We start from the raw sequence: 13,573 nt of genomic DNA, 5'->3' as shown, positions 1-13,573 counted from the left end.
TATTGATTACATCAAACTTTTGAGTTATTTATTTATGCTTGTTAATTATTACTTTTTAATTTTACATGAAATGAGATGTGTGTCAAACTGTTTAACCAAAAAAAAGATATTAAAAATGAATATATAATCATTGTGATTTGGCATCCCCTCCATCAGATGGCACCTTAGGCAGCTGCCCAGGTCGCCCTTGCCCAGGGCCGACCCTGCCCTCATGTTCCAAATATGAAGTAACCGCTGAACCCCAAAAAGCCAAAATCAGACGTCTATTGAAAAATAAGCGGCTATTACACCGTATTTGGTCGAATAACCATTCTATCTCTCATACATCTTTTTAACATTTTATTGATAATCCCAATTCTTTTCATGATATTTTTGCTGTAGCACAAGTTATTCAAGTTATAAACTGACCAATCAGATGCCTCAATCATTCTCCTGAGCCTGCTTTCAGTGGAAGCTGTTAAGGTCTTGGTTGGTTGGTTGATTGGGTTGGTTTGGTTTATTTCAAGCATGAACTGAAGACAATACAAGTAAAAATAAATCACCCAGATCCATTAAACTCGTTACAGAAATATTGAAATGCATTCATTATAGAAAAAACTAAGAACAAAAACACACTTAAGTAACACTTGATTCATTAAATAAAGTGATTATTAACTAGAGTCAAGTGCGTCAGATGGCAGCTCAGAAGGTGGAAAATTATGACATTAATGGATCTAGTCCTCTACAGTTCGATGTATAATCGGTTTGCTTTTGTGTTGTTTTTAAGAAAATAAAGAACATTGTGAAACAGCAGCACCCTTGGAGACCACCTCCATTTATTACAGATCTGGCAACTGACAATTTGATTTATCATTCATTTAAAAGGGACAGGAGAAAACATTGTTACAGTTTCAAACGTAACCAATGCAATGTCCACATTCCATCTAGCTAACAGCTAATTTGCAGACCAGGTCCCCGAGAAAGAACAAACAGTAACAAACAACAAAGACACAAACATCAACACATAAAGTACATTTTGTATCTACAATATTCTATCAAAAAGACTGATATCACAGTAATAGCTGCCCGTCCTCGCTCCTACATGAGGGTAACAAGTAGAGAGAGACATCAGCCCATCCTTACATTATAATAAACAGTCTACTTCATAATTATTTTCTTATTTTTTTTCAAGGCAGAACTCAAATAATAACAGGAAATTGGCCACCACTGAGATAAACTGATGATTCACACCCACCTCTCCCATCGGACAATAAAACAAGAAGTGGGAGAGGGAAGCGCCAAACAGAAGAAACCCGTGAAGACGAAAAACTTAAGGAGGGGAAAGAAATTTGTAGATAAAAAATATTTTGTGTAATTAAAACAAAAAAGACAGATATCATCCCCTTACTGATGCATGAGAATGGAGTGGAGCAGGGAGCTTGTGGCCCACCCAATGCATTTTCTTTGTAATAAATACAATCTTTTACAAACTGTTTGTTTTTATCTGCTTCTGATTCACAACAATTTAGATAAAGAAATGCTCAAATGCCATTTAAGGCTTAATTTTCTTTATATATGTCCTCCATCATGAGTGAAATGCAACAAAAACATGTTAAAAACACCAAATAATGATTTTCTTTGGAGTGGGTCTTTAAGCTATAAAGACAACCAAATTACATGATAAAAAACTGATACAAATATGCATTTTTGCAAACCAATGCGTTCTATATTTATATATGAATATTATAAATGTATTTTCTCGACGTTAATCTGTTATGGATACAATTTGATTTAGGGAATAAATGGTGCAGTCTTGGTTTAAAACTACAATTAGTTTGTCTTAGGTATCAAAAAATATATATTTAAGAGGACAAAAGGCCTAAAGGGAAATTGCATAAAGTTATATTTTTTTTGTTTCTTTTATGTTCTTCTTCTACAACATATCCAACATATGTGTTGCTAAATCTTTACTGATTGGAAAAGTAAACCTCAACCTTTTCCATTCTTAAAAAAACAGACGAGAGCGACAGGAGAAGTGAATACTAAATTAACGGATGAGGATGTGTTTCCTCACTCTGCCACACTTTTGATTAAGCTGCCGCACATAAACATTTATAAAGGCCATCACATGAGAGTGAGTGAGCAGCACACAGAGCTGAAGGGCTTCTGCACTACAAGCCACATTCACAGCACACGGCAAAGCCCACGTCTGCGCACATCTTTTGTTGTAACCTATTTGATCTCTTTTCCTATAGCAGATAGAATTCAAAAGAACCACAGGGTGTGAAAAATGAGATTCCTCCCTTTTTCACACAATGCGGATTACACTTCCATCAGCATTAAGCCCTCACTCTTTTCTTATCCCACCCACACAATTTGTGTGAATCTGAGGAGCTTGACTATTATCACTTAAATTAAACTTTGCTGAGTTTATGATACAGAAACAAACCAAACTTTCTGGAACAAAATAGCAAAGAACACAACCTGGGGTTGACATTTGGTCTCTTTTTAAGCGTTCTTAGTGGTATTTTAAAATCTGATTGTGCTGTTTTTAGCCAAAATCAAAAACCTGGTGTTGTTTTCTATCTCATAGATTCTGCAGAAGTTCATTAGAAATTCTGAGTTATAGGTGGGACCATTGGTATGAAACAAGACCGCCCCCACTTCCTGTCATCCATCTGTTAACACTCTCTCCTGTTAGCTTATAGCTGCTCACACCATCAACCTAATATTACCGGTGTAACAAATATGGCAAGCAATATAGGAATTATCCAGGCAAATGATGAGGAAAAGGATTTGATTCATTTGTCTCCAAAGCCTTGTTTTGGTCCGATGATGAGTGGTACCGTACAGTCCAGTTAATTCTGGCAAGTGGCTAGCTCACCCTGAATCACATCTATATCAAGGTTGGCAAAGAACATTTGCAGTTCCACCCCAGACCAGGCCTTACTGTTGTTTGAAGGCATTTTCAATTTAGACTCGTAACCAAAAGAGTACACAGGAAACCGCAAAAACTCGAATGCTTACCAATGTTGGAAAAGTTAGCTTAAATGAGGGCTATATTGGTGCTTTCTAATGTTGTCATCACTTTCTGCCAATCACTGGGAGGCAACAGTGGCTCCACCACCAGCATCCCGTTCCATTTTTAAATGGACCTACAACCGATTGGGACCCCCCAAGAGGTACGGGTCGGTACTGTTTAATGCAGGGGTGTCAAACTTAATTTGGTTTGGGGCCACATTCAACCCGGCTGATCTCAAGTGGACCGGACCAATAACATAATATCAAAATAACTTATGGTCAACTTGTTATTTGTTGCTTTGTTTTAGTTGTTTCTCAGCGGTGAGAACCTAACTGCATCTTAACCAGACATGGCACGAGCTTACAAAGAAATGCTGTTTATTTCTTGATCGCTTGTTATGTCGGTATTTTTTTCCTTTGCTTCCCCTAGTGGTGAAATTGTTCATTGAGGCCATTTCTTTAAATAACCACTACTCGCCACAGGAATGGGCTAGAAACTTGCCACCCCCCCCCCATATATTTTTATCTCTTCACGGATTGGCCGGATTAAACCATCTGAGAGGCCAGATGCGACCTACGGGCCGGATGTTTGTGACCCCTGGTTTGATGGGTCCATTTTACAACGTAAAGGCTCAAAATACTGGACAAGACGGTACCAAGCCGCTCAGTGGAAATGAGTGGAAGCATCGGAATGGAATGGAGCAGGGAGCCAATAGATTGTATATAATACATTCTTCAAACAGCAATTTTTTTGCCTGGTCCTGATTCACAATAGTTTTAATATGAAATACTCTTTATATATATATATATATATATATGTCTTCCATCAAATGCCACAAGAGCATCATTTTGATCAGCATTTCTTAACCCTTTAACAACTGGAGCGGTGAAAATCTACTGGAATAATAATTAAAAATAATTGAAGTTACAGTATGTTAAAGATTACGTGTTTAAGTGTCACCGATGATGTCTCAGGTGTTAAGAGGGGTTTTTTTTTAGGCGATTCTGGATAATAAACCACTACATGACACCCATTTTTATCCAAAATGTATTTATGTGAGAGAAAAAAAACATTCCTCTTGATTTTAATAACTGCAAAGTCCACTTTCTAAATTTAAGATTTCAAAAACCACAGAAACCTTTGCTTGAACTTCTCCTTTTACTGGTTCCTGACTACTTTCAAAAGTTACAACCGAGTGAAAATACTTAGCATTCCTCCTCTAGTTTAGCCTGACTTTGCAAGTGTCAATTATTTTAATTTTCCGAGCTGTTTGCAGAATCCTGCGGCTGAAGACAGTTGGAACACCGTTTTATGAGGGAGCGTATTTATAAAACTTTCTTGGTCTTAAGCCATCGCTGTGGGCAAACTAAAACCCCATAAAGTAAAGAAATGGGCATACATTGTTTTTATGTTCCTGAGCCATCCAAACCAGCAAATGTTGACAAATTCCCTATTCTTCACTTTGTGTGGTCATCCCCTTATAGCGGGGTGTTTTGAAGGCCATCTGTTAATCCCTGACATTCTACTTCCATTTCGTCAGAGCACTACTGTTCAGTCTAATTGCATTATCATCCTTCCATTTCTCAAGCAATCTCCTTTGTCTGGCGCGCTACAGCACGGGAATGGCCGGAATAATCAATACAAAGCATTGCAACGCTGTATGGAGATGGAAGACGGGCATCTGGATTTTGAAATGAATTGATCTGGAAACTCCTTGAGAGAGCGTTATCATCGTGACGCTAAAGGCATCCACCTCACATGAAACTCCACACAGTGGAGCAGAATCAAAGGCCAGGCCACAGCAATCCCTGCTGACTGAGAGCGAAAAGACAAAAAAAGAGAAAAGCCAGCTCATTATCATTGACCAGCCTGAGCTATAAAATTCAAAGCAGATAACAAGACCAGAGCCAAGCTTCACATCAAATTATGACCCACCATGAATAGAGAAGCTGTTATTCCCATCCTATTTGCGTCATTTATATTACGTGGTTGCAAAAGTCATCGAGTTTCTTTCTTCCTCTCTGAGTGTCTTTTACACGTATTGAAAGGGGAGATGACCTCATTAATCTTCGGAGCATTGTGTGGACCCATCCTGTCAGGCCGCGGACGCTGCGTTTTGTGACACAGCTCCACTCATTAAATCATATGACAGGATGAGGTCAGCCGAGCTGTAAGGTGTCTCAAGCTGCTCGCCAGAAGATAAAGCGAACGGTGTTGGAGAGCTCCAACAACAAATATACTGTAGGTGGCAGCGGAGGTGACTCATGAGGTTTTTCTTTTTTGCAACAAAGTTGATTCGAAAATCTCTGCGCCGAAGGTGTCATGTGAGGAGGAAACCTCTGCCTCTTTTGGCCTCATTAGAGCGGGTGGCACCTTGCGTTACACTATCACTTCCTGCTGGTGGCACGAGTTGTTGGGGCTTCACGGCTTCTCACTGATGCTTTGAATAAACCTGCAGGGAAAAAAAAAGTCTTGCATGCTTTCTTTCCCCCTTAGCGTTTTGAAGACAGCGAGACGTCTACGAGAAAATTGCAAAGGGGGGGTAGAAGGCATTATGGCCTCAGGAATGGCCCTTTGCATCAATAATGCAGAGGAAGCAGCAGTTAATGCCCCCTTTATTTCAACAGGTCTGCAGATATCGGCACAGTTATTCTTCCTCAGCTGCAGATTTTCGATGAGAGGCCGCTACATCAGGCTTTATGGCTTTGTGTGCGGCTGCACTGAGAGGTCTCTCCTTCGACCTCAATCCTGCCTGCCGAGCCATTAATGGGTTTTCATCAGGGGCCCGCGATAATGGAGTTTCCGACTTCCTCAACACTCTCAGTCAATTCATCGGAAGGTTGTATCTAGAGAGAAAGAAATAATGCTCACATAAAGTCAGGATATATGAGCTCAATTTTGCGTGAGCAGTGAGAGCGCAGATGAGAAGACGGCGGTCGTCTCAACAGGACGTTTTAAATATAAAAAAAATAACCTTTTATGGCAAAAAAATAATAACCTGACATGTAACGTCAGACTAGATGTTACTATTTTGAGCAGAAATGCAGTAAATTCTGTTGCTTTAAAAATGCAAACCAAGTCTGTGTTCTAACCGTCCTCCCGTTATGACTTTTATGGCAGTTCACAGCGTAAAGAGAGGGGAAATGATGGGTATCACGCTGATTTATGTCATCATAGTCCACAACAGATGAACTGGCTCCTCTGCCAGGTGATCTCTCGCTTGTGATCCCAGATGAGAGGAGCCATCCACACTTATCAGTGACTATTTAAAGAGTTTAGTGCAACATTAAATAGACTACATATGAAAAAACGTCATCACCGTTAGAGAAAAAGGTACAAGTGTCTTCATGTGCTCTCCTGATTTATCTTTAGAATGACATCAACAGAAAATTTGACTAAAAAACGGGTGAAACATTCCCACAATGCACCTTGACATCAGCTGCCAACTTCTGATTATATTAGAAAAACACTGAAAACCAATGTCATCCTGACAGTAAAACACATAGCAAAGAAAATGTCATGATTTGATTTCTTTTTGCTAAAAGCACAAATTTGATTTTTGTTATTGTATTTTGTTCCGCAACATGTTCATAATTATATAATTTTAACAGCAAATAGGGCTGCACGGTGGCGCAGTGGTTAGCGCTCTTGCCTCACAGCGAGAAGGCCCCGGTTCAAATCCCGGCTGGGACCTTTCTGTGTGGAGTTTGCATGTTCTCCCCGTGCATGCGTGGGTTTTCACCGGGGACTCCGGCTTCCTCCCACCGTCCTAAAACATGCTTCATAGGTTAATTGGTGACTCTAAATTGCCCCTAGGTGTGAATGTGTGTGTGATTGAGGCCCTGCGACAGACTGGCGACCTGTCCAGGGTGAACCCCGCTTTCGCCAGTCAGTAGCCGGGATAAGCTCCGGCACCCCCGCGACCCCGAAAGGGAAGAAGCAGACAAGAAGATGGATGGATGGATGGATGGATTTTTAAAAAATCTATAAATTTCAAGGTTTTTCTTTTAACGTTCAGTTTATTTCTTACTTGTATAATTTTTACAAAATCTTTTTTTATTGGACAGTAAATATTGAAAGTTCTTCAAGATTTGAGTTAATTTATTCTGGAACAATATTCCTGCATCTTTTTATTCATATTTATGTTGAAAAGTTACATATTTAAAGTTTTAAAAGGTTTTGTTTTGGTGTGTTCAATAAATGTTTATCTATTCAGCCCATGTCCTGAGGTGTGTTTTGGATTTTGGCTCGAGTGTGTGATCGAGTTTGACACCTCTGCCTAACAGCAAGACGGTTCTGGTTCAAGTCCCATCTCGGTCCATTCTGTGTGGAGTTTGCCTGTTCTCCGCTTTAATGCATGAGCTTTCTCCAGACACTCTGGCATCCTCCCACAGTCCAAATACAGGCTTCATTCATTACACTAAAGTGTTTCTAGTTGTGAATTAGTGAGTGTGGTGGAGTGATTGTGTGCGACAGACCTGTGACCTGTCCTGGGTGTAACCATCTAACAGTAGTTGGGACAGGCTCCAGCAACCCCATGACCCTGAAAGGGATATAGTGGGTAAGGAAAATGAATGGATGGATGGATGGATAGACTGGAATAGAGAGTAAAGAATCCGTTGAAAGAAGACATAAAGCACATTTTTAAACTGACGTCACACTCTAAAATGTGTATCCTCAATTGATTTTTATTCCTAATTGTTGGTGTTACCTGTTAATGTTTTCCCACTGGTAATCTAGATCCAGCATTTGCATCTTTTCCACCATTTGCACAAGGAGACACACACTCGTAGGAAGATGGAAATCACAGACACAAATTCTCCCGATTTCACAGTTTCTGGTGCACCGAGAGCTGCTGCCTGAGAGGAACCTGCTCGTTCATCAGGAAAGAGATTACATCTTCACCCGCCACTGCTAAGTGTTGGGAGTACTCTATCTTGGAAAAAAGTTACATCTAAAGAAAAAGAAAATCTATCCTTTCAGTCAGAGGATTTCACTTGATTTTGTTTTATCTCTCTCTGACGTGAAGCTTTGCTGTACGTGAACAGAGACATGTTTTGAGATTGTACATAGATAACATGACAACATGCAAACATGCTCTTCTGTCTCAGTCATGAAGCAATGCTAATAGGTCACATATGTAAAGAAACAAACATAAACAATAGTGAAAGATTCTTCCCAAAACCTAGTAAAGCAGCTCGGGCATGCTCACGTCTGGATGTCTTAATAGTGTAACATTAGCTCCATCTGCTGGTCAAAGCCTGCAATTGCAAAGATGGTAAACTTGTTTGTCTAAAATTGTAAAATAAAAGAATCAATCAATTTGAAAACCATTTGGTAAAAATAAATATCAATCAATAATATCCAAGTTATCAGCTCAGCAATACATTTGCATTTTATCTTAAGTGGCAACTTTTATCATTTTATCATATTTTGTGCATATATTTTGCATTTTTTTTAAGTTTTATTTTTTTACGTTTTTAAAAAAATAATAACATAAATTCTTGTGTGATTGTTTTACTTTTAACTGTGACCTATTTTACAATCACAAAGACAAAATGTGGTCAGTATTAAGTACCCTTCAACTGGTTCCATTCAAGAAAAAGCCTTTGTTCATATGTAATGGCCACATAACATTTTGTGTGTTTTTCTGCTTATGCTTAAAATCATCCAGTATGACCACATTCCAAATTTTTTGTAAAAATGATTTGTCTCCCAGGTTAATGGGTCGGTATGTTTTTCACATAAGACCATTCAGACCATTCAGAATTGTAGAGCTTTAAAATTGAGTTTAAAAACAGAATTGTGTCTTTGTAGGATTTTGCACTGTTCACTGACTGAATTGTTCTGTGACAAATATGCACACTTAAATCATTCACAGCATGTTACACTAAAAAACTAAATTTAGCATTCATCTTAACATATCAGCATGTTTTGGTTTTTGAGTCAGACCCTCATGAGCTTTTTTAGCCACATATTCAGCTCAGTGTGGTCATGTTTGGTTCAACATCAGTGCAAATGTGAGATTACTGATGTTTTATCCTTAGATATGAATGAAAATGTGTTACAGTCAGCATCTTTTTTTTTTTGTAAAATAAAGATAAATCTAGTAAGAGTTTTGTTGTGTGGTGTGCTTTTTTGTAAATGCAGAAACATCTGCATGAACAGATATGAAGACATTTCTTTGTAACATGTGGATGCAGCTGATTTGGCAACATGACAAAAATAACATAAGAAACACAATAAAAATGAAAGCAATAGTTGAAGAGCAATTTGGATAAGAGCTAGAAAAATAAATAAAGAAATTAAATGGCTGCTGTTTTTTTTTACTTTTTTGGTTGCTGTTAATTACTACTACTACTGTGTTTTTTTTTACTACCATGTTTGCACACTACTAGAACACAGTTACCAATGTTTTTCAAAGTGATCAATCTGCCCCTTTGAGTGTCTACCACCTACTATCATTGTGGCACAAGAAAATAAAACAGCTGCTTTTTTAAACACTATCTTCATCATTAATGGGTTTTTTATGCCCACTGGGTCAGACAGACTACATGATTCTCATTTGGGATTTACTACAAGTGAGTCACACTTAACAGTAAGATGAAGGCTCTTTTTTTCCACTATCTTGTTTTGTCAGTTTTTTCCAGGCAGTAATTCACATAAAGTAAGCCCTACTTAAACTACAGTAATAGTACAGTGAAAAGATGTCTGGGACGCCATTTTTATACATTTAAGTCAAGTTTAAAAGTTATATGTTTAAAATGAGTGCTAAGTTCCTAAGTTCAAGTCTTGAGTCTTTAAAGTCAGGTCTCAAAAATAAGCCTCAAGTCCATACCTTTTGGAGCTGCTCAGGCTGTAGCTGCACCAACGCTTCACTTATCTTGTCCTGTAGCTGCTCAAACTCCATGGTGCCCTCTTCCTTTCAGTCCAGCTCTCCAGCTCCAGTAGTGATGGGCAGATGCAGATGAAGCTTCCTTGAAGCACTGAAGCCTTTCTTCCAATTGGTTCACTCCAGAGCAATCCTTCATGAAGCTTCATTTGCTCTAGGGGGACATCTAGTGGACACAAAAAAATATAATGTGTTCAAATTTCATCTGAAATTTAGAGTCAATATTGCTATTTATAAATGGTGTGCAGTCTTTCCAAAATCTTTTGGGGATTTTACAGTTCCAAAATAGGGGATTAATTGTTTCTGGGTGTTCTTTACAGAGTTTGAAGTTGAGATCAGTTGTTTTATTATATCTTAACATGTACTGATTAGTGATTCTATGTAGAAGTTTGTGAGAAACATCTCTCAACTTGTTATTAATAATGTAGCACAAAAAATGCACTTATATTTCACCATTAAAATTACATTTCAGCTGCCATGCTAGTTATACATGAACATGAACATCCCTTCAAAGGCTAAATTCACTTGCTGTTCTACGGGATATTTTGGGGGATAATTGTAAAAACAGGAATGGTTTGGCTCAGTGTTAAGAGCAGCTATTAAGCCACGTGGTTTCGAGCTTTCAAAATAAGAGCGGCCAAGTAAAAAAAGAATATCTGGGTGAGCGTATTTTATGACATTACGTGACAGAAAACCCTTTCATATTTTTGGCAACAGCTTCCAATTCATTTGATCATGTTTTACCTTTATTTTCCCCATGTTTTACCTTTATTTTCCCGCAGATCGGACGCAGTTATGAGCAAAAGCAAATGGTAGCCATGTTAGAACCACGGCTGAGCTAACAGCAGCTCACTGACTGCAGTAGAAAACATTGAAACATTAACAAGTTTTACCTTAATGATAGTCACGCTAAAATTGACCGACTTTAGCTCTGTTTCCAAATATTTTGTAAGCACTGAAATTTAGGCAACTTTTAACTTGTCAGAAAATATCTTCTGTAGCTCCAGGTCTCAAAGCTAATGCTAGCGTTAGCATTAGCATCAGCATAGATTCAAAGAATAACATCACAAATACCTTCATAATTAAACGAGCAGCATTCACTGAAGTACTTGTAACCGTTGTCTAACTTTAACCGTGTCGTCAGAGAGGAATAATCCAAGACTTGTTTAATATCATCCATAGGAATTTGGAGAAGCAGCTGAAGCTTTCTGCAGGAAGCAGGACAAATGACACTACTCTGATTTGTCAACGACCTAAGAGGAGGAAACGAATATCAGCAGGTATGACATTTATTGAACAAATATTGTACACATTTCGGTTACTCTTTAATATTTATGTCAAATTGTTTTAAACAGCGTTCAGCAGTCAGCTTTGCCTTTAAAAACAAAAGAACTCTCCGGGGATGCATGACGTTACGCCATGTTTCCCAGCATGCACTGCGGCTCAAAATGTATTTTTGTTAAATAAACACCCTTTAAAGTTATATTTATTTTTCTAAATAGTTTATTTGCAAGTAACAAACCGTATATAATTCAAATTTGTAAGAAAAAAATTGAGTTAAAACCATTAGTTTAGACATATGTGATAACAGCCTACTATAAAAGGCGATCAGCGACACGCTGTCTGTTGGGATTGGTTGATGTGCAGTGGGAGAAGAACCAGATACTGCGGTATAGCTGGCAGCTCAGTGGGGGTTGCCACGGCTTGGTAGAGGCCTCCTAATCCGTGGGAGAGTGGGAGAAATCGCACTCTCGTCCATGTTCAGGTCCTCCCCCTCCCTATGGTTACACAGACCCCCAGTTTGAGCTTAACCATGCACATTGACCAATCCTTTTGCATATGTTATAGTTGTAATATATCATCCTGATTGTACCTGTAACTTTAATGCCATGCTAGAAAAACAAATTCATTCTTTAAATGTCACCTAGAGGCCTTCACTCAAGGCTATATAAACAAATATATCGAAAGTCAAAGCCCTTCCTCTCACCATACAGTATCTACAACCTACTGACCTATTCAGCTCATTCTTAAACTATTCAGCTCTTTTAGCAGATAGCTGCTCGTAACTTTCAACTTCATAACTCTTCAACTTTTTAAATTATTCAACCAACTACCACTTTTTTAACTCCATTGAAAATGGCTTGCAGAATGTTCAAATTAGTTAATGCTTTTTGGGACAAAATGTGAGTGTTATGACCCAGGAGGCACTCCCACGTTGATAGTTGTGTCAACCACAAACAGCTAAAATACCTAAAAACTCACCACACATTGAATAGATCAAAATACTGCTTTTTTCTAAATGCATTTCATTTTTTATATAAAAAAAACTAGGTGATGAAATCAGCAACGGTGAGTGGACAGATGATTGGAGCAGATGAAGACTGACAAGAAGCATCAGAAACGTCCACCCACTGGTGGTGAAGCTGCAAGAGGAAAACCACCAGCTCCTCTTCTCCCAACCCTTAATGAACCGCTGAGGTCCAGCCCCAGTCATTCCTGAACAGGAAGTCCACGCTGATGCTGAAAGACTCAGACTAAATGAGCATCAATGCTGAAGATTTTCACAATAAAAGAGCCGGACTCAAATGGTGTATTAAAGGGATAGGCAACCCTGGTCCTCGAGTGCCACATTCCTGCATGTTTTCCAACATACCGTGCTCTGGCATGTGTAAGTTCTGTCAGTCATCAGAGTGAATATACTGTATAAATAAAAATGTCTTTATACTACAGATGGGAACAGGCGTTTTCTTTTGTTCATACTGTAGATGCTGCTTGTTTGCTGATTAGCAACAAACCTAAAATTATCTATTCACTATTTACATATTACTGAATACACAAACATTTTTTTTCATTATAAAACCAGGTGTCACAGGGTTCAGAAATCATCAATAAACCTTCAAGTTTTAGAAATAGCAGCTCAGGTAAAAGAACTGCTGTTGTCTCGTTAATAACAATAATAAAACTGTTTGAAAAACATGTATTTGACCCTTTCATTTGGATGGCCTTCCAATCGGCCAAAAGACTACACCCCCTCCTGCCACCCCATAGAAAATGTTCTAATACCACCACAGCACTGTAAAACCAGAGGTAATGTTTCATCTTAAAAACACGAGTTGTGTAGAATTAAAATGTCTTGTTTAAACAAAGTAGTGGTGTATTGATCTGATTTTGATTTTTAAGTTGTGTTAACTTCTTTTGGTTGTTATATTAACTTAAGTATTTTTATCAAATATTTTGAATACTTGAATTGTTTTAAGTATTTTGTTTTAATCAAACTAATATGCAAATTTTAGTCAAAAGATTTTTAATTGACTTGACCTAAAGAAGAATATTTAAAAAATGTAAAATGTCCTAAATTAGTACTACAATATTTGGACACTGTGATTCATTGAAATTGAAAATGATAGATAATTAAAACAAGTGGGTTTTCAAGAAAAACAACAATAAATTTCAACCACAATTCCTTTAATTATTTTCCAAACAAAAAATAATTTCAGGATGGACATTTCTTACTCCCATTATGCTCAGGAGAAAAAAATCATACGTTGGGCAAAGACTCCTTCCTTTACAGGTTACTTTCATAACATTCTGGAGACAAAACCATAATTAATCAAACCAAAAGCAAAATCTATATTGTATTTCTCAGACCATGAACTAACGAGGAGCACTGTCCCTCACCA

General features: G+C 38.0%; 2 long non-coding RNA genes across 5 annotated transcripts; one reads left to right on the top strand and one right to left on the bottom strand.

Annotated features, from left to right (window-relative positions):
• Positions 1-4,140: 4,140 nt before the first annotated feature.
• On the bottom strand, positions 4,141-10,959 carry LOC112145688. Of its 4 annotated transcripts, none has more exons than XR_002919120.2 (6): positions 10,787-10,959; positions 9,840-10,059; positions 7,713-8,262; positions 7,480-7,596; positions 4,937-5,847; positions 4,141-4,816 (listed from the first exon to the last, which is right to left on the bottom strand). It is a non-coding gene; the product is annotated as an uncharacterized LOC112145688 (long non-coding RNA). The 4 variants fall into 4 exon arrangements; XR_002919119.2 differs by having other exon boundaries at positions 7,480-7,544; XR_002919122.2 differs by having other exon boundaries at positions 7,480-7,544; positions 7,713-7,871.
• A 45-nt stretch (positions 10,960-11,004) lies between these two features.
• Positions 11,005-12,507, top strand: LOC112145687. Its single transcript, XR_002919117.2, has 2 exons — positions 11,005-11,173; positions 12,225-12,507. It is a non-coding gene; the product is annotated as an uncharacterized LOC112145687 (long non-coding RNA).
• Positions 12,508-13,573: the final 1,066 nt, after the last annotated feature.

The sequence above is a fragment of the Oryzias melastigma genome, linkage group LG5 (assembly GCF_002922805.2).
Source record: "Oryzias melastigma strain HK-1 linkage group LG5, ASM292280v2, whole genome shotgun sequence".
NCBI lineage: Eukaryota > Metazoa > Chordata > Actinopteri > Beloniformes > Adrianichthyidae > Oryzias > Oryzias melastigma.
Note: the sequence above shows the minus strand (reverse complement) of the source record. Positions and strands in the feature narration are given on the sequence as shown.